This window comes from Aythya marila (assembly GCF_965140915.1).
Source record: "Aythya marila genome assembly, chromosome: 12".
In the NCBI taxonomy this organism is placed as follows: domain Eukaryota; kingdom Metazoa; phylum Chordata; class Aves; order Anseriformes; family Anatidae; genus Aythya; species Aythya marila.
In genome coordinates, this window is record NC_139053.1 from 11,354,112 (window position 1) to 11,379,787 (window position 25,676).

At 45.2% G+C, this 25,676-nt stretch overlaps 1 protein-coding gene across 1 annotated transcript in view; it reads left to right on the forward strand.

Annotated features, from left to right (window-relative positions):
• The first annotated feature begins 4,527 nt into the window (after window positions 1-4,527).
• Window positions 4,528-25,676, forward strand: part of CHST8 (carbohydrate sulfotransferase 8) — a 175,074-nt gene continuing 153,925 nt past the window's right edge. The window contains exon 1 of the mRNA XM_082769701.1: window positions 4,528-4,618. The gene's annotated coding sequence lies outside the window, so the exon portion shown is untranslated. The remainder of the gene's footprint in view (window positions 4,619-25,676) is intronic.

Below are 25,676 nucleotides of genomic sequence, written 5' to 3' on the forward strand. Positions count from 1 at the left end.
GCTGGCCAGCATTAAGCACGTTTTTCTTCAATTTATCTTTCCAGTATGATTCATTCCACTCATCCACTTGAAAAAATATGCTCAGGGTCATCCCGGCTGCTTGCACAGCGAAGTCCATCACCATACGGATAAAACAGGGTTCAATTTCTTGCCCAAACACAGACAATAAGGAGGCGCATACAAATTCTGTCCCTGACTTTCACTATCTCTGGAAATGACACAGCAAATACATCCAGGACAGACAAGTCATTCCTAAGGAGCCCTGAGCTCCAAGTGCCAAAACTGGATGGGACTGGAATAAATCTAGTGGAGACACAAAGTTAGAACAGTTAGGACATCACTCACAACAAATTATGGCTTGGAGAGTGACATCCTCCAGAACCAATCCCACAGCCCAGTCCCTCAATGGGCCACAGAAAATTACTTCACCTCAACCACTGTTCTTTGGGGACGGACAGCACAGGAGCAGTCAAATACTTCAGATGCTTCTGCCTCTATATGCTGTCACGAGGAGTGCCTCAACATACCTGCGTGCGTCCTGCTGAAACAACCCCTCCCAGCACCGGCCCACTACGTACCTACTGACCAAATGCTCTGACTCCCGGTTGTCAGTGGAGCTTCTCATGAGTAGTTATGAGGAAGATTTGGGGATTTCGATCTGGTGAGTCTGGCTGCTTTCTCTTAGACTAAATCAAATGCATCTCAGGCTTCCTTGTCTAAACCATCTTGTTCCTTTTGGGCCTTCTGGCTACATTTCATGAACTATCCAATGTCCTCTGTCTCTAGGGGACAACTTGCTGCTGCTACCAAAGGATGAACCATATGTTAGTCAGTCTGATAAGGACACTGCCTCACCATACAAACTTTGCCACTCCTGTCTTTCAGGTACTACACCCCTAAGGAAATATTTTGTATTTTCTTATTTTTAACTCCAAGAAAATTCACTTTTATTCTCAGGGACCAAAAGTTAATCCTGCTGTCTTGTATCCCTACCATTACTTACCATTATGCTTTTACCTCTTCCATGAACCCCAGCTGGCATTGTCCCATTCTCCCATCTGTACATGGGTGTTTTGTTTGTTTGTTTGTTTTCCATAATCTCACTGTTTCTGGAGGAGGTTGATTCTGAAATATCCTTTCCAAAGCCGGGATGGATGTTTCCAGTTGGGGTTTATTAAGTTCCTATGGCAGCTATTTCCAAAGCTGCTTTGTCATATATTTCTCTGCAAGAGGCTTTAAGAATGGCAGCAAGGCTTTGCAGATAAGGATTTGAATTGCAACCTTTACACTAGAAGTGTAATAAGAACATCAGGGAATTAAATAAAATTATATTTTTCCTAGATGTCTGCTTAAAAAGGAAATTCAGGATTTTATGGATGCCCCAGAGACAAGCTATTACATTACATTCCTTGCAGTTCTTATTTGAGTACTGTCTATTTGAGCACCTCAAATAGCACAGAATCATTCATAAAGAATGGGCAAGAGAGACTGTGTCCCATCAATATTTCAAGCTTGGTTATCAAATCAAGAGAAATTCATGAGTTCTGCTCCAGCTCAACATTTGCAGGTTTGATACTATTGTTTGACAGTTTAGGTTTTTTTTTTCCTCTGCATTCACATTGCCATTAATATTTTATACAATGTTTCAGTTGATGGTTATTGTAAAATTTATTAATTTTTTTTTTTTTAACTTGGCTGCACTAACCAGTTTTCTCCTTTCTCTTTCAGCAGGGAGAAATTCACACTCATTTGCTATTTGTGGGGTGATGACATAGTGTGAAGAAGCAGTAATGATGACTGACTGATAGAAGACACCATATGTTCTCTTCATTTTTCTCCGTGCTATTTTCTGAGAGAGGAATAAAGACTCAATATAAGATGAACTTTCCTATGATATATAATATTTAAAAAGCCTATGACTTTTTGCAAATAATTGGCAGGATAGGGGAAATACTCTTTTTTCTAAAGCATTCAGACAGTATTGCTATAAATATCAGGCTCCAAATCATTGAGATAAATATTTTTTCCACCAGAAATATTTTACATGCATCTAAACACCACCAAAATAAGCTTTACAATTAATTTCACTCTCCCCTACATCCTTCCACAGCAAGAATTCTGAAAATAGAGGTTGCATTTGCTTATGACTAAACAAAGGTTAACAACTCCTTCCAGTTTTAAAATAAATGGGATTGTATATAGGATTCTATGTGACAATTCATAATACAAGGTAGCCAACAATCCTGACTACAAGCATGCTACCAGTATCACTAGAGCACAACCACAACACCAACATCGTATGCCGGGATGTTTCTTTACACACCAACTGTGCAAGTCTGGACAATTAATATCAGAAATTATTTCCTTCAGTAAATACTGCGTTAGCTTTAACATGTTTTAATCTCAAAACTAAATAAGAAATCTCATTTTCAGTAAAAACCTGAATGAAAAGCTCTTATTGTAGTAGCCTATGCATTTAACAAGTATACCATTTTCTTAAACAAAACACCTAAACATTTTAAATCTTTTTTTTTTCCCTGCTTATTTCATTCTCTCCTCTCAAACCAAGGCTTTTTGATTTGTGCTCTTCCTCCTAACTTTGTAATAGCCACTGACTAAAACCAGACTACATCCAGAGCCATGCACGTATCTGCTCGTCAGGCAGTCAGGGCAGAAACAAAGAAGTAAACAAAAGGGATTCATGTTGCCTTCTGTTCCATTAGAGACAAAGAGGGAAAAAATCAATCCTCTCAAATGCAAAAATAAACCCCAGATATCACTGCTTTAAGATACCTTATTAGCAAATTTCCAAGAATGTTTTGCAAGTAAGGGAGACAAAAGTGAAGGAAATCTAAGTGTTCATGAATCCTTCAGGGCGAGGGGCAGAGTACGCCCTGCCACCGTGGCAAGTGCCAGGCCTGTCGCTCAGGCTCTGTTTCAAGGTCACTCTGGTGTCACCCTTCTCACAGCACAACCTGAACCAGGCACGCAGCGTCCCATCCTGCTCACGAGAGCGGCCTCCGCCGATGCAGGAGGAGAGCTTCCCGGCGTGATGTGACATGGAGCTGGTCCTCAGCGTGCCGCCTTCTCCCAGGTCACCTGCCATGGCAACGGACATCGGGGGATGCTTTAAATTTAGTGTGCAACTCAATGTGCTCGCCCCAGTTAGACTTATTTTTGCTGTTACAACCTATGCACCCTGTATCACAAGGAACGTGACAGCGGGAGCGAAAGGAAAGGTTTTCATGTAAGGAACGTGTGTTATTCCGCCTCTGAACTCCAAGTGGCATGAATGCCTCTCCCCCAGAAAGCTGTACTACATGCGCTTTATTTGTCTGTTACACTAGAATTACATAATGTCTGATCCCAAAACTCACAGCCAAATGTCCCATTCCTCAGCAAAGCCTACAGGATGGGGTCCCTAATCAATACTTTAATAAATACCACCTACTTAGTTGGAATAATTGATTGCCAGGAGCAGACTAAGCGTAATGTATTCCTGCTAATCTAGACAAAGGACAAATGCCATAGCTGATTTATAAGGCACACCTGGAACCCTTCAGAGGGTTGGGGCCAGGTCCGTCGGGATGTGCACATCCACATGCAGCGTTTCATCGGGGACGGCTGGTGGGCGTGCTGGATGGAGCAACGGGGGTGGCTCTGCGGGCCGGCCAGTCCCAATGCCATGGCCAGGTCCCTGGGAGCCTGGCAGGGCGCCCGCTGCTCTGGCCTTGCCTGAGGTCACCCGGGGCCACCCGGTGACACCTAGCCAGAGCAAGGCATGTCACAGGGGCTCTCCTTGGGGATTACTTCCTTACCCCGGTCCTGCCGTTGTTAGAAGGTTTACGCCGCTGCACACTCGTGCAGGAGAAAGCCTCTCGGCGTTTTAAGATGGAAAATAGCCAGCAGAGAGTGCAAGAGGCACCTTCGGCGCAGTCCCTACCCAGTTCACATCCCCGCTCCCAGCCAAGGCACCTTGGCCCCCGCCACCGCGCATCCTCTCGGCTCCTTTGTTGGCGGGCACCGGCCGGCAGCTCTGCCCCGGCCCCCGCCGCTCCCCGGGGGCTGTGCCGGGGGGCTGCCCACCTTCCCGGCGGCTCCCACAACCAGGCGCATTTGCAGCCGCGCTGCCACCCGCAGCCCGGCGGAGGAGATGGCTGGCAGGCAGCCCGCGCCTCCAGCGCGGCAGAGCGGAGCCTCCCGACCCCAACGCAGCCCGGGGAGGGGGGTCCCCGGCTCCCAGCTCGGGACCAGTCCCCGGCCGGCAACTTTCCACCGGGAGCCGCCCGCGCCCCTGCTCGCCGCCGTCTCCTCCTCCTCCCTGCGGCGGCCGCGCGGTGCCGGGGGAGGCAGGGCAGCCCCGGAACGCCGCAAACTTGCGGAGCGGCGGCGGCGGCGGCACGGCTCCGCCCGCAGCCGGGGCCGAGGAGCCGAGGGGCGGCCGCAGGTGCGCAGCGGAGCCGGGGCCGGGGCCGGGGCCGGGGCCGGGGCCGGGGGCGGCGGAGGCGGGGCGGGGGCGGCGGCTGCCGGAGCCCCGGGGGGGCCGTCCCGCACCGCACCGCGCCCTCCTCCCGCCCCGCCGAGCCGCGCAGAGCAGCGCCGAGGCTCCGCGGAGCAGGTCAGTGGTGCGCGGGGCGGCCCCCCCGGGGCACTCGGGGAAAGTGCCCAAACTTGCCGTGGGGCCGCGCCGGGATCCCACACACACCCCCGGATCCCCTCAGCCCCTGGTGGCTGCGGGGCGGCGCCGGGCAGGTGGCGGGGGGGGGGGGCGCTGCACGGAGCCGCCCGCCCCCGGGCTGCGCGCCGGCACCGAGGGGCTGCGAGGCAAAGTAGAGTTTGTAGGCGCCGGCGTCTCGCCGGGTCGGGAGCGCTGCTCGCCCGGACTTCGGCTCGTGTGCCAGCAGCGGGGGGACCGCTGCGCCTCGCCAGGTCTGCAGGTGGGCTCGGGGAGGGGGGCTGCGGGCGCTCCCCTGCCCGCCCTGGGCTCGGAGCCGCCGGTGGAGCTCGGAGCCGCGGGCAGGGAGCGGGCGGCGAGCGGCGGGGCCGGGCAGGGCGGGCACGGCGGGGACAAAGCAGTACCGGGTCGGCCGGGTTTTCTTGTAAGGTTTTGGAGGGTTAGGAAAGCCCCGTTCGGTCGTGTGCCAGTGTCGCTTTCTGTCTGGAGCTGACTTGTCTCGTGTGCAGATTACCGTGCCTCCCAAACACAGAGATGCTTTTTTTATGTTAGACGCTTACCCCGAGATGCTTGTGGTTTACTGCGAGATTTAAAAGTTGCAGCTCTTTGGAGAATAGGCTGTATGTACGGAACCAGAGGGGCTGAACGGTAAACCTGCACAGTCTCCTAAGTGAAAATCAGAAATACAGTCGCTAATCCGTTTTGTTTATTAATGATGCTCACCATCTGATGAGAGAGCTATCCCTAGTTTATCCTGAGATTTCATTTTGTCAGACGTCTGGCGTCTCATCAATTCCTTTCATGTCCCCGGGATTTTCTCTTTTCCAGGAGCAGGCCACAGAAGCTCTCTGTGTGGGATAACCGCTAAGCTCTTCTTTTGAATTCATGAGCTTCCAAATTAAACTTTCACTGACACCTGCTACCTAGCCTGGTTCAGCAGAGTGGCAGCAACACCCGGGCTGCCAGAGCTCTGCTACCGAGCAAAGTAAATCACAAACAAAAATAGGTGCAAAGTGCCCGGGCCAGGCTACCCAACAATTTGGAGGAGCTCTGTGAAACTGTGGCTGCTGGAAATCTAATCACAGGCTGGTTCCAGTGGAGCAAAGTTTCAACAGCAATCACCGATAGGAATGAAATCCATAGTGCAGAAAGCAACGGAGATTAACAATCATCATCATCAATTAGCTGATGGAATCAAACAGAACAAAACAAATGTAAACAAAGATCTGGCTTCCCCCTCCCCCCTGAATCTCACCCTACCTTTATTTATCTAGTGCCAAGGATATTTTCTGAGCATTAGTTCCAAGTGTCATCACGTGAGGTCAGGACTTAATTATTTATATGGAGACATCAATCATCGCATGGGGATGATTTATTTATCAATCACCAGAGCTGTATAACGAGACAGTGAATTCCGATTTTCTCTATAGGTGGTTGAGTGGGGCTGGGGAGGTCCCGGCTGTTGCCCGGCCACCGTGGGAACCCGCAGAAGTTTCTGCCTGGCCCAGCAGAGCAGGGCTTTGCTGCGCCTTTTACATCTGGTAACTTCCCAAAACGTCACCTGGGAAATCTCATGTACATTGGCTGCATCTCGGTAATGAACATTTACTGATTACGGATTATCTGGAGAATTTAGCTTTTTAAACATTATTCAAATTTTCATGTTTATGTAAGCTAATAAGACTGAAGAGATTCAGTAACTGCTCTTTGCCTTGTGGTATTTGCGAAGTGTGTCCGTTGGGCTTATCTCAGCATCTTCCAGAATCACTTCAAAACACTAAAATAGAATTTTTCTGCTGGAAAAAAAAAAAGTATCTGTACTCAGTATAATGCTCTTTGCTCACAATTAATGCCAAAAATCAATTTGCTAACATGCTTTTTATGTTTCTGCTGATCACAAACAGGATGGCACAGTAAAAGCTTTTATTGCCATCTGATTAGTCCACAACGGGGTAAGTGAATAGCTTGGACTAGTGGGGTTGCGAAAGTCCCATGCTGAATGCAGCAGATGCAGAAACGAGCACCAGGCATCAATCCTGCTGTCAGAGTCAGTCAAAGAGATGTTACAAACCGCAGGAGCAGGATCAGGCCCCCAGGTTTTCAGATAGCTGGATGAAAGTATTGAACACACATATGGGATGTTCCTGAACCTCCTCCTCTGGGTTCCCGATGAAGGGTTAATTACAACCAGAGACTTCCAGAGATTTTTCCATTTATCTATCTGTTAATAGAAATGGTGCTGCTGATCTTATTTACATGATTGCATTTCAGATAGGGAGATGATTAACTCAGTGTGTGAAACTGGTGGGAAAAAAAGCAGGCTATGGGAAAGGAGAGATGGAAAGGAAAGCGATGGTGAAAATGAGCTGAGCTAGGAGGGAAGGTGTTCTGCTCTCCTATCATTACCTCCTCAAACTCCACATACCACAACCCATATGCTTTACCATTAAAAAGAACTATTCAAAGCATGTGTAGTACCCCGGGCAGCTTGTGATCCCTCTGAACTTCATGGCAGGACTCCATTTTGGCAAAAGCAAGTCAATAAGCTCTCCTGCACATCCATTATACTGTTCCTGCTGATCTTAAACCAAGACAATTTATCACTGTATTTCAGTGACAGAAATACTAAAATAATATTTCACTGAGTATGTAAGAGGGTGTAAATTACAGGTTAAAGGATGGATGGACTGTCCACTTTGTCAAAGAACAATTAAGACATTAAGAGTATGGGAAAATATTTTTAGACATTAACTAATCAATGAGAAAATGAGAATTTAGGACCCAATTCTGTTATAAGATGTTCCTCGAGCACCCCCTGGATCTTGCCCAGAGCATGTGAAAAATGAAAGATTAATAGTATTTCTTGTAGGCAAGATCAGTCAGGTGCTTGTGTATTTTTATAGTATGCTGGGTGTATTTATAGCATTTAGTAATGCCAGCAATGTTCAATATGAAGAGTAACAGATGACTGTATCATGAAACAAGGCACTAGCAAGGCAGGTGGGAGATGATTTCCAAAATATTGCAGTAACCAGGCAGGGAGAGATGTCCTAAGATTGTAAACATAATAGACGTAAGTGGCTTTAACCAAAGCCAGGGGTAGAGCTTCAGGTTTGTTCCAACTGATGCAAGATTGAGCCCAGCCCATGCTTTATGTAGAAGAGGAAAGCCAGGACTTGCTGTGTGCAGATCCCAGCAAAGATGGCTTCCACGCTGCTGCTTCCTGGGGCATGGAAGGACAAAAATGACAGTGAAATCACAGCTGAGAGCAAGAAGGCGAAAGGAGGGGAATAAAACCGTATTGGCACGATTGCAAGAAACAAACCACAGATTTCCCTAATCAGGCAGACGATGCCTAACTAGGGTACAAAGCAAACCATGAAGGAAGGTGGCAGATTTCACGAATTAGTCATGGCAAAAATGGTGAATTTCACAGCTTGAAGTGAATTCACGTTATAGGATGAAACAGCACAAAGTGATTAAGAGCTCTAACAGATAGAAGTAAGGAGCATGTGAGCCTTAGTCATCTCACAGCAGCCAACACTCCTCCCCGACCTCAGCTGAGCCACGGGAACGACACCTTCAGCCTCTGTCTGCTCCTGGTTGTGAGTGGGATGCGGTGAGGACAACCCCGAACGAGTTCCCCAGACATCTCCAGGAGTTTCTGGACTAGGGCACAACCGCAGCAGTCACTGTGCTGGGAGAGGCTTTGCAGGCACAGTCTGGAGTCCCAGTGCCACCACCGTGGCTCCAGCCGCAGGGCATGTGCCATGACGAGAGCAAGCCATGGGATGGCAGGGCCTGGTCTTCATGGCATGACCCCAAGGGTGAGCAATATGGCAGGAGGGTGGCTGAGAGGTTGGAATGAGCAGGGACATTGCTGCAGCACACTGGCTGCCATCTGGAGACAACCTTCCAGGTCTGGCAGTGCCACTTTTGGAGCCATTTGGTGCTGGCCTGTGCCATCCCGTGGTGACCATGCCACAGCACGCATCCCTCATCGCAGGCAACAGCCTGTTCTGGGGTTTTCTTCTGAAATCCACCCAGTTCCGCTTATTTCAGGGAATAAAGATGAATGTCACAAGCCTCGCAGGTGCTGCGATGTGACTTTTGCTGGCAAAACATTTCAATAGCTCTTACAGGGCATTTTCAAGGAAAGCTTTGTTATTAAGTACTGAAACCTTACCCTACCATTTGTATCCCTGCTTAAATGAAGATAAAAAATTATTGAGAAAAATGTCACCATTGTATCTTAATTCTTTTCTTTCAATGTAGGCTCTTCTATCATAGTTATTGAAAATCCATAGAGCAAAATGCAAGCAAAGTGAGCTAATACCAACCAGGATGAGGCTGCCCAGGAGGATGCTTCCTCCAGCTGCATAAGCCTCCGTCAAACTCTTCCCCTTCCCAGCCATCCCTCCTCTGCCTGTCCAGCCGGACAGCCCAGAGCAGGGTGGCTTTGCAGGCTGCCAGGAGGTTAACAAACACCGTCCCTGGCAGGCAAAGCTGGAACTGCAGCGGAGTCACCGATGCTTGAGAGAGAAGAGTGTGCCAGCTTTCCTGTGTTTGTTGAGGGCGTTCCAGCGTAGCCAGGTCTGCTGAGCCCAGCTGTATTAATATCACACAGGGAGAGGGGAAGCTGTTGAAGTTGCCAGGACCAAAGCCATGGAGGAATGTAATGGGGCAGTGCCAGTTCCTTCAGATCCCATGTGGAAGTTGTTATCCATCCACTGGAGGCAGCGGAGCACCTGCATCCCAGAGTAGTGAATGTGCGCTGGCTGCACGGAGCCCGCCTGCACCTCGGATGGGCACTGCTCGGTCACAGCCTCGCTCCTCCTGACCTAGGGAGAGGATTTAAAACAGAAGAAACAACCTAAGAGGAATCGATCGCTATTGAACGAGGATGGGAAGACAAAGTTTGAAAAGAATTAACATTTCTAAGGCATTTCTAAAGGAATGCCCTTGGACTGCTGGTAGGGAATTAGAAAGGACTTTAAAAAAGGCAGGGGTTGGGGAGAAGCCCTCTTCTTTGGGATTGATTTTTAAAACTTGGCAGATTTAAGAAGCCTTTCAGTAACATTTTGCGGATCGATGCTAATTTGATGCATCGGAGCTCAGCACTGTGCCAATTCACTGTCAAAGTGATATTAACTAGGCACTTTTCTGAGCATGTTTATAGCTCAAGGTCCATTAAATATGCAGACCTGACAATTATCGCACCTCCCTTAAAATACTTAATTTGAAATGTATATCACAGCATGCATAAATGGTCTTTCACTCTTAATCACAATGGAGCCTCGCTCCCCGGCAGCTGCACATCCTTGCCCTGGAGAAGGGGCCGGAGGCTGCGCCCGGGCTTAAGACACGGGGTGGCCAGCGGGGCCGGCTGCTGCGCTCGGTGCTGCCGATGGGCAGCAAGGCCATGATGAAATCTCCTAGGGGCTGATCTTACATCCCCCATCTGTGCAAGAAGCGACCTCCTGAAAGTCAGTTAATTTAAGTAAATGACACTCATTGAGCTAGCTGTAACTATTTGCATTGGGAAATGCTGCAGGATCAGTTACATAAACTGTCAGAGTGGCATTTGAACTCAGACGCCTTGCGATCTGACATCCAGGTATATCTGGGAGATAAGTATGAATTGCTTTGTTTATAAATAATTGCTAATTTGAGCCAAAGGTGCAAGAGAAGTTGGTATTTAAATTAGGATCCCTTTTAATTCTATTAAAACCCTCACAGAAATAGTTCGAGAAGTATCTTTCTGCTCAGTGAGACTCCCAAACGCAAAACTTGTCCCTTCTGAGTTTAGAGAACCAAAGCAGCAGTCAGCTAGTAATGCACATATATGGATGACTAACTTTAGGGCAGCCAGATTTGAATATTTGATTTAATATGCCTTCGATTTTATATCCTGAAATGGGTACACTACTTAACTCGAAGATCAATTAATATTTTTTGCTTTTAAAGTTCTTTAATGGAAGATGTTACATAGATAATTATTTAATAGACATTAAGTTTTTTTGCATGACCTGCTTGATCTGCTTAAAGCATATAAATCAGTATGAGCTGAATCAGTAAAATAATTTCAGAAATTTGAAAGCTGCATCGGAAGTTGGACTAGTACATAATAAGGAATAAAAACATTGCTCTTTCATTTGGCAAAAAACAAAGCCAAAAAAAATCCTACAGATTTTCAGTTTCCAAACTTTTGGACATCTCATTTTTTCAGGAATTACAAAATTCATTTGTGAAAAGAGCTGTGAGATAAAGGAAGAAAGTGTAAAAGTATCATCATGGTCAATAAAAGATATGAATCTGCAGGCACATACCGGGGAGGATGCCATGAATCTCCTCTTTGTGGTGTAGCTCAGAATAGTAGTTATTTTCTTCATTTTAGCAGATGCCAAAGGCTCAGAGAAACGAGTGCTCACAGAAGGCAGCCCTTGTTTCTCATGGCAGAAATGTATTTGCTTGGTTTCTCCTGTAAGAGAAGTGATAGTCCTGTCCTAATCTGCAGTGACTGAAACCTGCTCGTTTGGAGGTTATCACGGTGTTGGGATGGGGGTGACAGAGCATGACCAAGTGCTATTTCATTCATGTGTCTCCCACTGCAGGGCTTACTCCATACAACATCTGCCAGTTGTAGGGAGAGTTTGTTCCCTGCCATCTCTACAGTGTTTTACAAAGGCTTCTATTCTTTATTCCAGCTTTCCCCAAGGGTATACTTCATCACACTTGTGTTTTTTTTTTGTTTTGTTTTTTTTTTTTTAAAAACAACACCACTTTCTTTCTACAACAGCCAGTTTGTTACTTCTTTGGCTTTTCTTCACAACAGCTACTTAGATCAGCCACAGCACACGGCCAGCCTTTCTTGCTGTGTCCCCTGTTCACGAAGTCCTGGAACAGCCCTTGAAAGAACCAGTTGTTGCTCCCTAGCAGGATGGTTCTCACTAACTTGTGAGCTACAGAGGGAAGATCAAACTGAGGAAGCTGCTGCCCGCTCAGGGATTGCTCTCTCCTGCCTTTACTCAGCCCTGCCCAAGCTCTCACATCTCCACTGCTTGCCATCACCCAGCACGGGGCCATTGCAGCCAGGGCACCTCCTCTAGCACTTAATGCTGGTGCTTTTCCCTCACAGATGAGGGGGAAAATGCTTTCCTGCTGCCCCTTTGCCTGCAGAGACTGACAATAACATCATTTCACATCTTGAAACACAGGTCTTGGAGTTAAGTGGCATGACAGCTAGACATAGAGGCTTTACATTTATCACACAGAACATTTACAGGGATTTAATTTTTTTTTCCAACATCTTAAATCTAAAGTAATTTTCCCATTTTTAAAATAATTAATTGACTTTTCCTCTTAAAATTTATTTCTTAGTGTTTTGGCGTACACAGGCTGTGTTATTCTGTTTAAGCTGCGACCCATGGAGGACCTGGCCTGGCCCCACAGCGTTAGCTACCATGTGTCCCCATAGCGTAACAGGAGCCACTGCCCTAAGGGCTTGCAGCTGGTGAAGTTCCTCTAACCCTGCACCTTATATGTGGGTCTCCAGCACTGACGGCAGTCTGGAAGTTCCATCTACAGCCAAGACATCACTGCACTTAATGGCATTGTGTTGCTCTAACTACGTCACCAGTAACCTTCAGCGCAGCCTTTTTAATTCAGGATACCAGAAGCAGCTCATTCAGCCTCTGGATTACATGGGGAGAAGTTTGGTTAATGTCAAGAGTTTATCTGAAGTCTTTTATAACATCAGCACATTGCTAGCACAGAAATCCATCTGGTTTTCATAAATATCTGATAGGGCTGTATCATCCTCCTCATCATCATTTTGGGCTCCCCCTCCCCCACGCAATCACAATCCACCTCAGAGTCATCACGGAAAGTCGGCTGGCAATCCTATAACAAACCCCATTCAAATTCTGTCTGAAAGGGAGCTAAGGCTTCACCCTGCTGCTCGGAGAATGCTATGCTAAACGCAAGCTTCCCAGGGGCTTGGCCGCAGCCCAGCGCTCTGTAATTTCTGCTTCTCCTTCCTGATGCGGGCTGTGACCTTGGCACCTAACTCCGGGCAGATCACTGAAGTTCACCCGGCCTCCTGCGCTTGCCGTGAAAACACAGCTCCGAGCCCCGCTGCCTCGTCCTGCCCACGGCACCACGCAGCTGCTGGCAGCTGTGCCCAGCTGGGAGCCGCGCTGCAGCGCGCAGGCGGGCGGGCAGCAGGTAGCAGCGCCAGGGCTCGCGTCCCCCTTCTGCCGCTGCGAGCACATCGCCGAGCGGTGCTGTTAAGTGGCAGAAGTTATTAGCTAACTTCAAAGCATGAAAACGCATTTGCAGAAGAGGTTTAAATTATATTAGCCAAAGGCGTTTACTGTGGAGATAGCCAGAAAATGGCTATAATTGGAGATCTCCAAACAGCTGTTGTGCCCTTTGTATTTACATTGGGAAAATAACTTGACAGATTAACATGAGATTTTTATTTCATTTATTTATTTTTTTTAAGTTTTAACATTAGTACTCTTATTTATAGTATACCGTGGGTGTCTAGGATGCTTTACTGACAAACGCGTGTACATGGCCAGAGGAGCTGATAACCTAAGATTGTAACACGACATTTTTAACAGAAAAATGGTGTAATTGAGAGAAGTTATTGCCCCTTGAAGATTACATTCATTATAGACTGTAAGAGAGATATGTCTTTAAAATGACTGCACTTCCCTTCAGTTACACAGCTATTTAGAAATACGATTGTTTGAGCTTACGTACGGAACTGCAGACTGTTATAGCCAAGTTATTGAATGAAAGCAACTTTGGGGAAAGTCTAACAGACACAGACTGCTTTTTTGTGCCTTTATTCATTCCAGATTTTTCAAGGGCATACCTTCTGGAAATGCTTGTACTTTCCCATCTGGATTCCTTAGGACAGAGAACACTTTGAAAAAGAAAAAGGGGGACTTCTAAGATTATTTTACAAGTCTTTTAGATTTGTTACTTCACCAGTAATTATCAGTGAAGTTTCAGTGCAACAAGCAATACAGAATTAGCTTTAAAACCAAAAGAAAAGCAAAACTTGTAATTGTTCCTGGTCTTCAAAATACTGTATCTGATATTTTTAGCGATTGGCATTACCATGAAGGGATCTCCTCTGTAATCCAGTCCTACCCCTGACTTTACATAGTTGAAGAGACCTTTCCAAGAAGATCTGTTGTGAAGATGTCAGAGAATCATTACATTCATTACATAAGTATATCATTACATAAGTAGTTCTTTGTAAATAAGAAACCAATGAGACCACGAAGCTCCCTCTGCAAGATGCTTGTCACCAAGATACCACTGGCAAAACATTCATCAGCTGCCTGGATTGGTCTTAAAAGTGGTGATCCTCTGCTGGAGATCAGTATAGACTCACCAGGCTTTTTGGTTTCACTAGGAACAAGTCTAAAATTAAACTCTTAAAACTGTACAAAATTGTTTCAGATCCAGTGTTGCTGCTACACTGCTGCTTCTGTACCAGCATTAAAGGTGCAGCACGCATGAGAAACACCTTTCTCTGTGTGCTACAGAAGTAACATCAGCCTGTCTCAGACCTGGCCGACCCCGTTCCCTCCCATTTCTAGGGCAAAGACAAGTAGCGAGGAGCACTGGCATGGTGGGGACCCACAGCCACAGTCCACAGGGCCCTGTCTGCTGCTTCCCTCCAGGAAGCAAGCATCTAGCTTCTCTTCAGAAAGCAAACCCCCAGCTACTCATTCCTACATGACTTGGAGACCTCTGATAGCCCTTCATGTCGGCAGCCTCGTGGCTGGCCCTGCCTTACTAACAGCTGCTCTGTCTGCCTGCTGTTCTCCCGACATCGCTGCTGGAGGGACAGAAAGCAGACTTCGGGAAGGGGGCGCGACCTGGGGTTCATCCACACCTGGATGTGGGGACATCCATGTGCCCAGGACAGATAACAACACACGTAGGTGAGCACAGCAGAGGAAGAAGCTGCTCTAGCTCAGAGGCGGCTCTGCCTTGTAATTCCACCTAGTGCTACGTGGCATTAGTGGAGCAGAGACCGCACAACCACGAGGCACTCCTGCCACCTGATCTGGCTCTTGTGTGTGTGATTACAGCCTCCACCTCTTATTGTTTTTGCTCCCGGTGATATGCCATCTAGCTGTTGCACAAAGCTGGCAGCTATGCTATGCTGGACACTCTCCCTGTCCAGCTATTAAACTGCCCTGTCGCTTTCTTTTGTCAGGGCTTCTTTTTCCCCCTAATATCTCACCTAAACTTTTTCTTTCTTAGCTTCAGGCCATTGCTCCCTGGCCTACAATTTTCTCAGACTGTGAATAACTCCCTCCCTTTGTTCCTATTGTTACCTTGAAGGTATTTATAGACCGTGATCATGTTCCCCTTGAGCCTTCTCTTTCACTAGACTCTGAATTTAGCTTTCTCAGCCTCTTCACATGCTATACTCTCTAATCCATGTATCATTGCCCTCCTTTGTTTTCATCTTCTTCTTCTGAAGGTTGGTAACTAGAAATACACAGCATCATGGCTTTGCACAGCCATTACTTATATGGATTTACATGCAGTTCCCCCAGTTATCTATATCATCTTACCCAGAGGCACTGTTTTTGTTTATATTGGTTTATTTTATGAAATCTCTCTCTTCTCTCCAAATTTAATTTGGCAAATGATAATATACTGAATAACTCTCGATTCTGCTGCCAAGGTATAAACAGAAAGAAGCAAGGCTAAAGAATGTATCTGACAGCAAAAACTCCTAGGGTCAATTTCTGTTTGAAGCAAAAACCTTGCACGAGTTGGGAGCAACCTTCTGCGTAGGTGAGCTGCTCACCTGGGAGGAAGAGCTCTCCTCAGGACCGGGCCTGGGCCCACTGTAAGGGCCTCCCTCTCTGCCGCACTGGAAAGTAAAGTTAGGTACCCAGCCCAAACCATTCAGTTTCTCCATTTAGCATGGCTCCCTCAGTTTTATTGCTGAAATAAGAGTTTCTGACCTGTAAATATGGAAAATTCTAATTTTAGTTAAGATTAAAATCCTCGCTTTTAAAACTTGTCATGAAATACAAAATTCTTGGGAAAGGAATGTAGTTTTGGGAAAGGAGAAACGCTCCATCTTGAGGTTTTTGATCTGCCCTAGATCTACCCTCTGGCCTGCTGGCATTGCCAGATCTGCCTGTGACCCCTCGAGCTGAGCCCACCCAGCTTGGGGCTGGGTCCACCTGCCCCATGCAGTGCCCAGCAAATGCCACCACTCAGCAGCCTCTGTGGTTCACAAAGCAGGACTGTCTCTCTTCATCTTACTGCCTTTTTTTTCCTCCTCCAAAAGTTCACAACAAATCTAGCAAGGAGGAACATACAAAGCAAAAAGCCTCAGGAAAAGGTTGTATCACATTGCGGGAAAGGAGACCAAAGCTGGGAATGAGAGCTTTGTATGGAGAAAGAGTTACAGCTCCCCCACAAAAACAGGAAGGGTGAGGAAGGGAGAAGTCTGAATGGAAATTTGTGAAGTTAGGCCACAGTAAGATTTCTAAGAAAATCAAAGTACAGGAAGATAGAAAAAACCCTCTAAACTGTAGCATGGGTCCCTTTGTGCATGTGCCCAGATTAGATTTCTGCACATCTCCCTTTCACTCTGATGGCTGCGTGGAACCTGACAGTAATGATGTCCCCTGTAGGACAGAACAATCTATCATGCTAACCAGTGCTTTCCAGCTCTCCCCTGTACTTCTCCATCACTCTATCAGCCCTCTCATTTTACTTAACTCTGTGTTGTTTGAAACAGAGTTGGCTTTCCATCCCGGGCTTCTGCTAGATTGCATCTAGGGTCTTAGTTCTGAAAAATTATGAGGAAATAAATGCTTTTATTTATAATACCGTGTTTAAAATAACTAATTCTTAGTTCTAAGCTTACTGGGGAAGAAAAACACCCTCCAATAACTACTCATAGCAATGAGTAGCAGTGGCAGCAATGACTACCATCATTTAGGATGCATCAAGCTTTCCAAAAGATCTTCCATCATCAAATTGTACAAATATTTACTCTTAGCAATGCAACCAATTTTACTACCACTTTACCTGCCCTATCAGAGCCACGGCTGACTTCATACAACAATATGAAACGGACAAACATCTGCAGGGCTCATCCATGTGAGAATCGAACTGCCTGAATAATTCATTGTTCTGCTCCGTGGTTGATCCAAAACTAGTGGGGGGGAGAATTGCTTCAGGTGCGTCCCAAAACCAAAGAAGTTTTTCACTTTACTCACTGAAACAGAAGTCTTCAGAATTTAAAATAACTCCAGATAAACTTTTTTTTTTTAATGATCAAAATGAATTTAAGCTCAGAGTAGTTTGTAAGATATTTAGTTAACTGTCACCCTCATTTAATAAAATAGTTTACAAAAATATTGTACATGAAAGATTTCAGTAAAGTTTAAGAATCTCAAGAAGCTATAATCTCCTGCCTCTCAGAGAATCCATGTTTTTAATGGAGGCCAAAACGCACTCTGGAAATTGACTGCTGCTTCTGTCTGTTAGTTAATTATTAAATTCTAAATGTTTGAAATATGCATTGTAAGATGACTTTATTTTAATTTTCCCAGCAGACACATTGACAACTCCTGGATGATACTGCACTGAACTGTCCTCTTTAATGACATTTTCTTTTTAATAATCATTGATCCACACAAATTTGTCAGGTCCTAAATAGGAGCTCATCACTCACATTGCTTGTGAGAGCTCTGTCAGGGGCTGAGAGTGGCACAGAAGATCTCCAGCTACGAAAGCCTGCCATGTAATCACGTGGTACCTCGGATTTGATTTGGATCCTAATTTTCTGTGGCTGTTCTAAATACAACAGCGTACCAACATGCCTCTGCTTTTTGTCCCTGTATACTGAGTGTTCAGAGAGGGAATATAAATCCTGTGATAAACCATCAGCAAAAGCTCTTTTTGGAAAGCACCATTTCCTGTCTGTCCCTAAGAACAAGAACCTCTTATCTCTGTCTTCACCCTAAGTATCACTGTTTTCTCTAGTAATCACTTAACTGATTAGCCAGCCCAGTTCTCCATGCACAAGGAACAGGAAGGTCTTGGCAACCCTGCAGCAGGGGATGGGGCTGGCTACCCCTGGGGGCAGGAGCAGGCCCAGGGGGCAGGCAGCACAGCACACCCTGCTCCCAGCAGCCGGCCGGGCTTTGTGCTCACCGGGCCGGGCTTTGTGCTCACCGAGCTGGGCTCTGCCCCACCAACAGCTGGGTGGGAGAGTGGGCAGGGAGTGTGAGGAGCCCTCTGTGATGAGGCACCAATCGATCAGTTCTGCTCTTCCTGATCCCCTGCTCATGGATGGTGCTGGCAGAGTCAGCCCCGTATCCCCTTCCAGACACCACTGACTTCAAAACACATGAACTGAAGTCTGGCAAAGACAGCACAAGGTGTGGCAAGAAAAGAGGGGTAGGACTGTCCACAGAGGCAACGGGGGAAAAAAAAAAAAAAAAAAAAAAAAAAAGGTGTGCAAGGGAAAGGTGCAAGCTTGAGAGCGAAAGCTGAGGATTGAGGAATCAGTGAGCTGAACAGAGAGCTGCCACCCCTGCCCAAGAGACTGGTGCAGGTGGAGCACTGGAGGCTGCCCAACCATGAAAAGCTGCTTTCAAAGAGACCTAGGAGTCCGGGGGAGCAGGGAAGGCACATGCAGATGATGAATACAGGCACAAACTTGGGGATGGAACATCATTTAGGTGACTTGCAGCACTTCCTGGTGGCAGCATGTCTCACTGAGCCTCCCATAGCCTGGGCCTTGCATCAGCGAAAGCATGACAAAGCCTTGTTTTGTTTGTTTGTTACTGCCCTAGGTGTTGTTCTAGTCATCTTGAATGTTGCAAAAGCAAACACCTGCTTGAAATTAAATTGTAACCTGTGGCGTAAAAGCACACATGAAGCCATGAAAAGCCATTGCTAACATCACAAAGTGATGTCCTGGAGGGTCTGGTGCGAAGGAGCAACTGCATCTTCCAGCTGCTGCGCAGAGCCCTGCGGGACATAACCCTCTGCCCCTTTCTCTCCTCCTCTCTGCCCTTCTTTATGACAGCGAGAAACAGAGATCAATATTGCATTGTGACTTTTTCCTTGAGTCCCATAGGGAAAAAAAAAAGTTAGGGAAGAAAGCCCTTTCCCAGAGAATCCCCTGGATCAGGGGAGGAGATCCCTTCAGGATCCAGCCAAGACCACTGCAGTGTTTATTCCTTTTCCAGCGACTCCCAACAACCTCTGCAGATTACCACCCCCGCAGGAAAGCGCAGCTCGCAGACACACGATGCTCCACTTCCTCCCATTCCTTCCCTCACAATCTCCCCTGAGCAGGAGAAAGGTTTACAATCCTGCCCTCTTTTCATCTGGCAAAGCGTACCCTGATCTCACTCTCCACTGCGACACAAACAATAAGCCAGGAATCCCGGCATGCTTTGTCTGGGTAATATTCCATTTCTCTGTCAGACTTTAGGTCAGGTGGCAATTTGGGTGAGGTATCATCTGTAAAGACAACAAACACAAGAAACAATCTTTCTTCCAAGCAAAGGATAAACTAGATGGCACAAGTGATTTTCTCTGTCACCACTGCCTTTGTTTCTATTATGGAATAGAGTGCTGGACAAGGAGAAGGATTTAATGCTTTGACTGTCGTGATGGATACTACCAAAAAGCCCAGCTTAATCCACCTCCACGCTGCCCTACAAGGGGCAGTATGGAGTACCCAGCAGTTTAGCGGCATTTCTCTTCTGTGCACAGCTGATCTGCAGAGCACAGCGTGTTCTCCTTGGAGGATGTCAGGAACTGCAAAGATACGTGGCTTGGATGGCTAGGGGGTTGAGTATCTGGGCAAACTTAGAGGCTGATTATGTCTTTTGTTCCTCATCTTTAGTCTTTGTCAGACATTTCAGGTCTAGAATGAATTCCTAACACCCACATCCTGCCCATACAGCTCTGTGAGTGTTAAAGCAAGGAGAGCTCAGGGGAAACGCATGGGTTACAGCATTTCCTTTCAGTGCAAACCCAAGGACTGCCTCGAGCAGGTTCACGGGCTGTTCACTGCAGAGCTTAGGAAAGGACAAAAGCTGAACTCCTGATGCCAGCACAAAACCCCTTCAAACAGTCTGTTTTTACGATCCTCTTCATTATATGGTAAATATCTTACAGGCAATCTGTTGTCTTACTTCTCAAACGAGAATACAAGTCCAACCCTTACCAACAGCAAGCTACCAGCCCTCAGCCTTGTGTAGTTGCTTTTCCTAGGCAACTGAAGAAAAAAACCAACAACTTCTGAGCGGGTTTAACAAAGGCAACCAAAGATAATTACATTTATGGTTCATAAATGTGAAGGTGACTTGTGGATGTTTATACTACTCAGACAGAAATGTTGTTAAAGGGAACAAGATGTCATGATCTTATGGTATCCTTTTTTTTTTTTTTTTTCTCTGAAGCGAAACTCTGTAATACCGGAGGGTGAATAGTTTTCTTCTGCTGTTAGCCCTTCAACTCTATTAAGAAATTCTTGAATATTATTTCCCTGCCTCTTCCCTCTTTTTACTCACCATATAGAGAAATGCTTCGCTTAAACTCCACGGTAGTCAGGGAGTGTCTCTAGCTGACACTGGATCACATTGTCATTATGATTTAGAGTTTCACTGATCGTGCTTTATTATTTTTGTATTTTCCAAAAGGTTTTAACCCTCGTTTTATGTGTTTGTTGAATTGTTTAAAGTGAAGGGGCTCTCAGTCTCCATCGCCATACTGAAAGGAAATAGAGGAGAGCTTGCTGTTATTACCATGCAAGCCAGACAGTCTGAACAGTGTCTTTTAGCCAGATGTAAATCCACAATTATAAATCACCATGGGAAGGGGAATGGCAATCACTGCATTTTGATTTACTGCCACAATACTTTTCCTATAAATATACTGACCAGAATAGGGAATTGAGATGTATTTTCTATGTCTTTATGCAACAAAGAGCTCTCCTTAAAGCAGCATTTATGCTAGAAGTCAAAAGAGTATCTCTGAGTAAAACTGCTCGCAGAAGAAACAAGAGATAGTGCCAGATTGATGCTCAGTAGAGGAATAAAAAATCTGCTGCATGGCATAACTACGTAGGGCTGTATAATTTCTCCAGATTAGGATGTACAGCATGTGTAGTTGTGTTCACATAAGGTATAAATAGTTCCCTCTGCTTTGAAGGGAAGGGCTGTCCTGGGAGCTAGGGGCAATCAGAGTTTTAGTTCCTACTTTTCCATACACTTCTGTGGTATTTTCTGCAAGTCATTTAATTTCATTGCGCCTAAGTTTCTTCATCTGTAAAATAAATCCTTCGAATACAATTGGATCAGCTTCATACAGCAAATTACATCTGATGCTGAATCATGTCTTTTATCTCTCTATCTGTCTGCTTATTTTTATTGTGAGCTCCTCAGGGCAAAGACTATCACTTGAAGTCTCATATATAATAAAAGTGTCTTTAGCACCACAGAACCCCGGTCTCAGGGACTAGAAGCTCACTGTAATAAAAAAACAAATGTGGCCAGCCACTCAAATTCAAATAACACGTTCAAATCAAAGAAAATCTATACTTAGGACCTTCTCTCATGAATACTCTGGTCCCCAAAACAGATATCCTGTTTAGGTGCATCCCTGGACAGATGTAAAACACTGGATACACTTTAGCCTTTGGCCAACTGGAAGCCTTAAAGAAGCTTTCTTGCCACAGCAGAGTATTTATGAATAAAATAACAAAGACTGCAGGTTGGGCAGAGGGTACTCAACAGTTCAATGACCTGAACAAGGGACTGGAAGGGAGCATGAGCATTCTCCAACCCCTGCTTTCAGCTGTAGGAAGGGGTTAGCTGGTCTGAACATACCTGAGCTGGAGAAAAATCTAAAAAGTTTTTTTTTTTTTTTTTTTTTTTAATATTTATATGGACACATGGAAAAGCTTCCAGAAGACAGAGCTGAGAACACAAAGAGGTTTGCCTGTTCCTAGAAGAGCCTAGACCAAGGCTACCAGCCAGGTTTTGCTGCATGCCCACAGAGCATGGAAAGACCAAGAAAATTTAAAAATAAATTGTTTTCTTGGAAGACAGAAGGTAAAATTGTGCTCTTGCTGAAAATGTCATCTCCTGATAGAGAGACGGAATAGAGATACAACCCGAATAGATATTTGACAGGGATCTGGTCTGCTGAACAGTTTCAGAGCAGTTTGCTATACTTCACCTGGTTTGAAATTGAAGAATAGCAGAAATTGATATTTATTTTTTTAAATGGATAGATTTGATAGCTCTGAGCATTAATTACAGATAAATGCAGAGGCTCATTAGGCTGTAGAAACACTCTTGAGAGCTGTGGGAGGAGGTCCTGGGTTGTTGTTTTGAAATCAGTCCCTGAGCTTATGCATGAACTGCAGACAAAACTTAAATGCATCCCACCAGACTTTGGCTGCAAGTCCCAAGCATGGAGTTCGGCCCTAATGATAGGTTCATGATACATTGCTTGTTATTTTCCATACATATTAAACTCATTTTGTTCACAGAAGAGGTCTCTAGGGTCAGGAAACTCGTGATGTTCATTGCCCTTAATGGTATTAACACCTTATGTGGCAGTCATTCTGCATTTCTGCTTGCTGTGCCTGCATTTTAAAGAACATTATTTTCTACCAGAAAAACATTTCTGTTCTTGCAATCAGTGCTCGTTTTTGTAAATTAAGGAATGACTTGTGCCAAATTGTTCTCTTTTACTCTCTTCCAGGATTATCTGCAATGTAGCTTATGCTACTGTCTGTATATCTATTGCGTGCTTTACAAGAAAATGAAATCATTACACACAACACAAATCACTAGCCCTCTTTCATAATCACACACCCTTAATTGGCACGTAAGCACTAAGATCACTGTAATACATGCAGTAAAATGTCTCCGACTTTTTTTTTCATCCCAGGTTTAAAGGTCAACAAGAATATTTTTCTTTAATTTGACAGGCACACAAGAAATAATGCAAGACTCATTTATGGTCAGGTAATGCACAAAGAAATCTATAAATCAAGCTAAGGGGAATATTAGATCATGCTCATATCTGAACCCATCTGGCTTAGTTCACGAAAGAATCAATATGAGGCAGAGCGCTCAGTATTACTAGTGATTTATGCTCTTGCATCTAAGGGGAAAAACATTTGCAATTTTTAAGTCGCTTCATCTCCTCCTGAAACAATAAGATATGGAAAAGGAACTACAGTTAGCTATTACAACATATACATAGGTAAGTAATTTGATGACAACTTATAGCTGGAGGAGGATGGGATCGTTCCACTTAATGACTCAGCACTTTGAGTTTTTTATTTTTTTAGTACTCTGATTTTCCTCCCTCCAAGGTACTATTAGTATGGAGCTGTTAAGAAATAAACCTAGCCAGATTTCCATGCCTTTGATTTTTGTAGATTAATTGCAATTCAGAGTTCTCAGGCACAGTACTGTTAGCCTAGCATATTGTAACCTACACAACGTGCAGCTTTTCTTCATCGTCTTCTTTCAAATACTACTTTCACCAATAAACCCCACACCTTAAAAAAAACCATCATGACCAAATAGTAATCGTACCACATTAGACACATACGCTTTTGATCATTCTGGGAACATCCAGGATTTATGTACAAGCTTTCTATGTATATAGCACATCTCCACTAAATAAAATCTCCAGTTGGCCTTAAGTTCAGCCTCCCCAAGAGGCAAGATGAAAAGTGTCAGGCAGCACTGCAGTTTGCTGTGTGAACGCACAGGGGTGGGAGGCAGAGGGGGAACGAGAGATTTCACAAGGCAATTAGAGTATGAAAAACAGATACTGCAGCGATGGGTGCCATAAAGGCATCAGGGGAACTGGGACAAGTAAAACATCCATTGCAGCTACAGTGATTTGTTTTACATACAGTGCTAATATCCTTCATACAAACACTGAATGCAGCTTAATTTAAATCCAGAAAGGCATTTAGACTAAAGGGAGAGCCTGACATATTTTTCTCCCATCTAACGTGCACAAGTAGAATCAATAATTTTCCCAGTATATGTTGATAAATTATTACATCAGACATTATTGATCCAGCCAAAGAAGAAGGATGTCAAAATAATGGAAATCAGATGCTTGTGATTAGAAATGCTTGGGATATTCATTTGGAAACAGCTGATAACTAAAATGGTTCACGGGCTTTACGGTTATTGATTTAATAAATAGAATAAGCCCTGCTGATCCCAAACAAGGTTACTTGTGTTGGTATTTCAAGGCGTTGTGCTACAGAAAGCCAGTCTATATGTCTTCTGTATGCGTGGGAATTATATTTTAGTTCACCACTCTGAAAGCATTAATTTTAAACACGTGTTCCTTTCAGCCACAATTTTCTACTGCATTTTGCAGCTGAAGCTTAGACTTCATTCTAGTAGTAGGCTTAGTACTCTTTGAAGTATTCATCTAAAAGGCTTTCACATGTTTGTGTCATTATTAATAATGAATATGTTCATTAATTTACACATGCTTTACAAACACTGGGCAGGATCCAAGAGCCTCCTGCGTGAGGAGCGATGTGCTGAGGAGATGCTATCGATTCTTTCTTGGGTATATCCTTTCAGCAGATAATAATACATCAGTGTTGCACCTTTCAACCCCAAAGATTCCAAAACATTTTCTGAACCAAAGAGGGCACTGTGCGTGCTAGCAGAGATCACATCATCCCTCACAGGAAGGGAGGCACCTTTGAGGCACTGTACAGCAATATTCTGGCAACACTGAGAATTCAGGAGCTATGCAGGCAGGGTGCAGAAATTGCCATATCACTCACTATGCACAGTGGAGAGGAAAAAAAGAGATAGAGCATGATTTACCTGGAGGACATGGTGAGGATACAAATTCCACAGCTTTCTCTCTCTTTGTCTTCACACCACTCTTCCATTTCAGAAGTCCCACTTACATGTATCTCTGGTTCTTCCCTCACTGGCTTTACGATCCCAAAACTATGCCTCAGACTGGGACTCAGTTTCCTTTTTGCAATCCTAGCCTTCTTCCTCCACACTTCTACCTTGTCCCCAGCTACCCCTTCTCCACGATAATACTCCTGCATCACACATCCTCCAGCCAGCAGCCCCACACTTGCCCTTCCCATCTCCCCGGGCTGAGCTGGCCTTTTTGCAGTGCGCCTCACAAGTACCAGGGTACGTCCCCTTCCTGGCCCCTGGGCTACTGTCTCTCCCTGAGCACCTCAGAAGTAAATAAGAGGTACTAGCCACAGAAGGGCCAAACCAAAGACAAGAAAGCAACATCATCCTCCTTGCAAAGACTTTGAATACTCTTGATGAGAGTGATAGCTACCAGCTGGGGCTTGTAAGGACTGAGTGGACCCAGAATCTGTTTCACTTGTTCTCTCACAGACAGCATTTTTAGCATCCTTGTACCCCCAGGAGCAGGCTGGAGCATTGCCTCTATGAAGGGTAATTTAACTGAGTGTATAATGCAAGTATTATTGCCATAGTCCTGAATTATGAAAGAGAAGCAGAGCTTCACTGCATCTCTGGAAAACCATGGGGGTTGGTCACATCTCATCAGTCTCAAAACTCCTTCTAAAATATGGTAACACAGGAAATATGTATGTGCAGATATGGCTCACTGAAAGTCAAAAAATTCATATCCCATCTTCTTTCCATGCTTGGGATTTTTCCAAAGTTTCTCTTGAGCATGAGAAACCAAATATGTTTTCCTTACAGTCTTCAGAAACTCCTTGCTCTAGTTCTGGTGTAATGAATACCAACTGACTGTTGCGTTGACACTAGTGATGAAACCTGAGCCCCGCGGGACAGCAGTATAGCGTGAAAAATGAAAACATCCATATGTACTTCTCATTTGCTGTGAGTAGAAGGTGATCCTGAAAATGAATTCTGTATTTCTTCCCAATCATCCTTCACCATGGCCAATA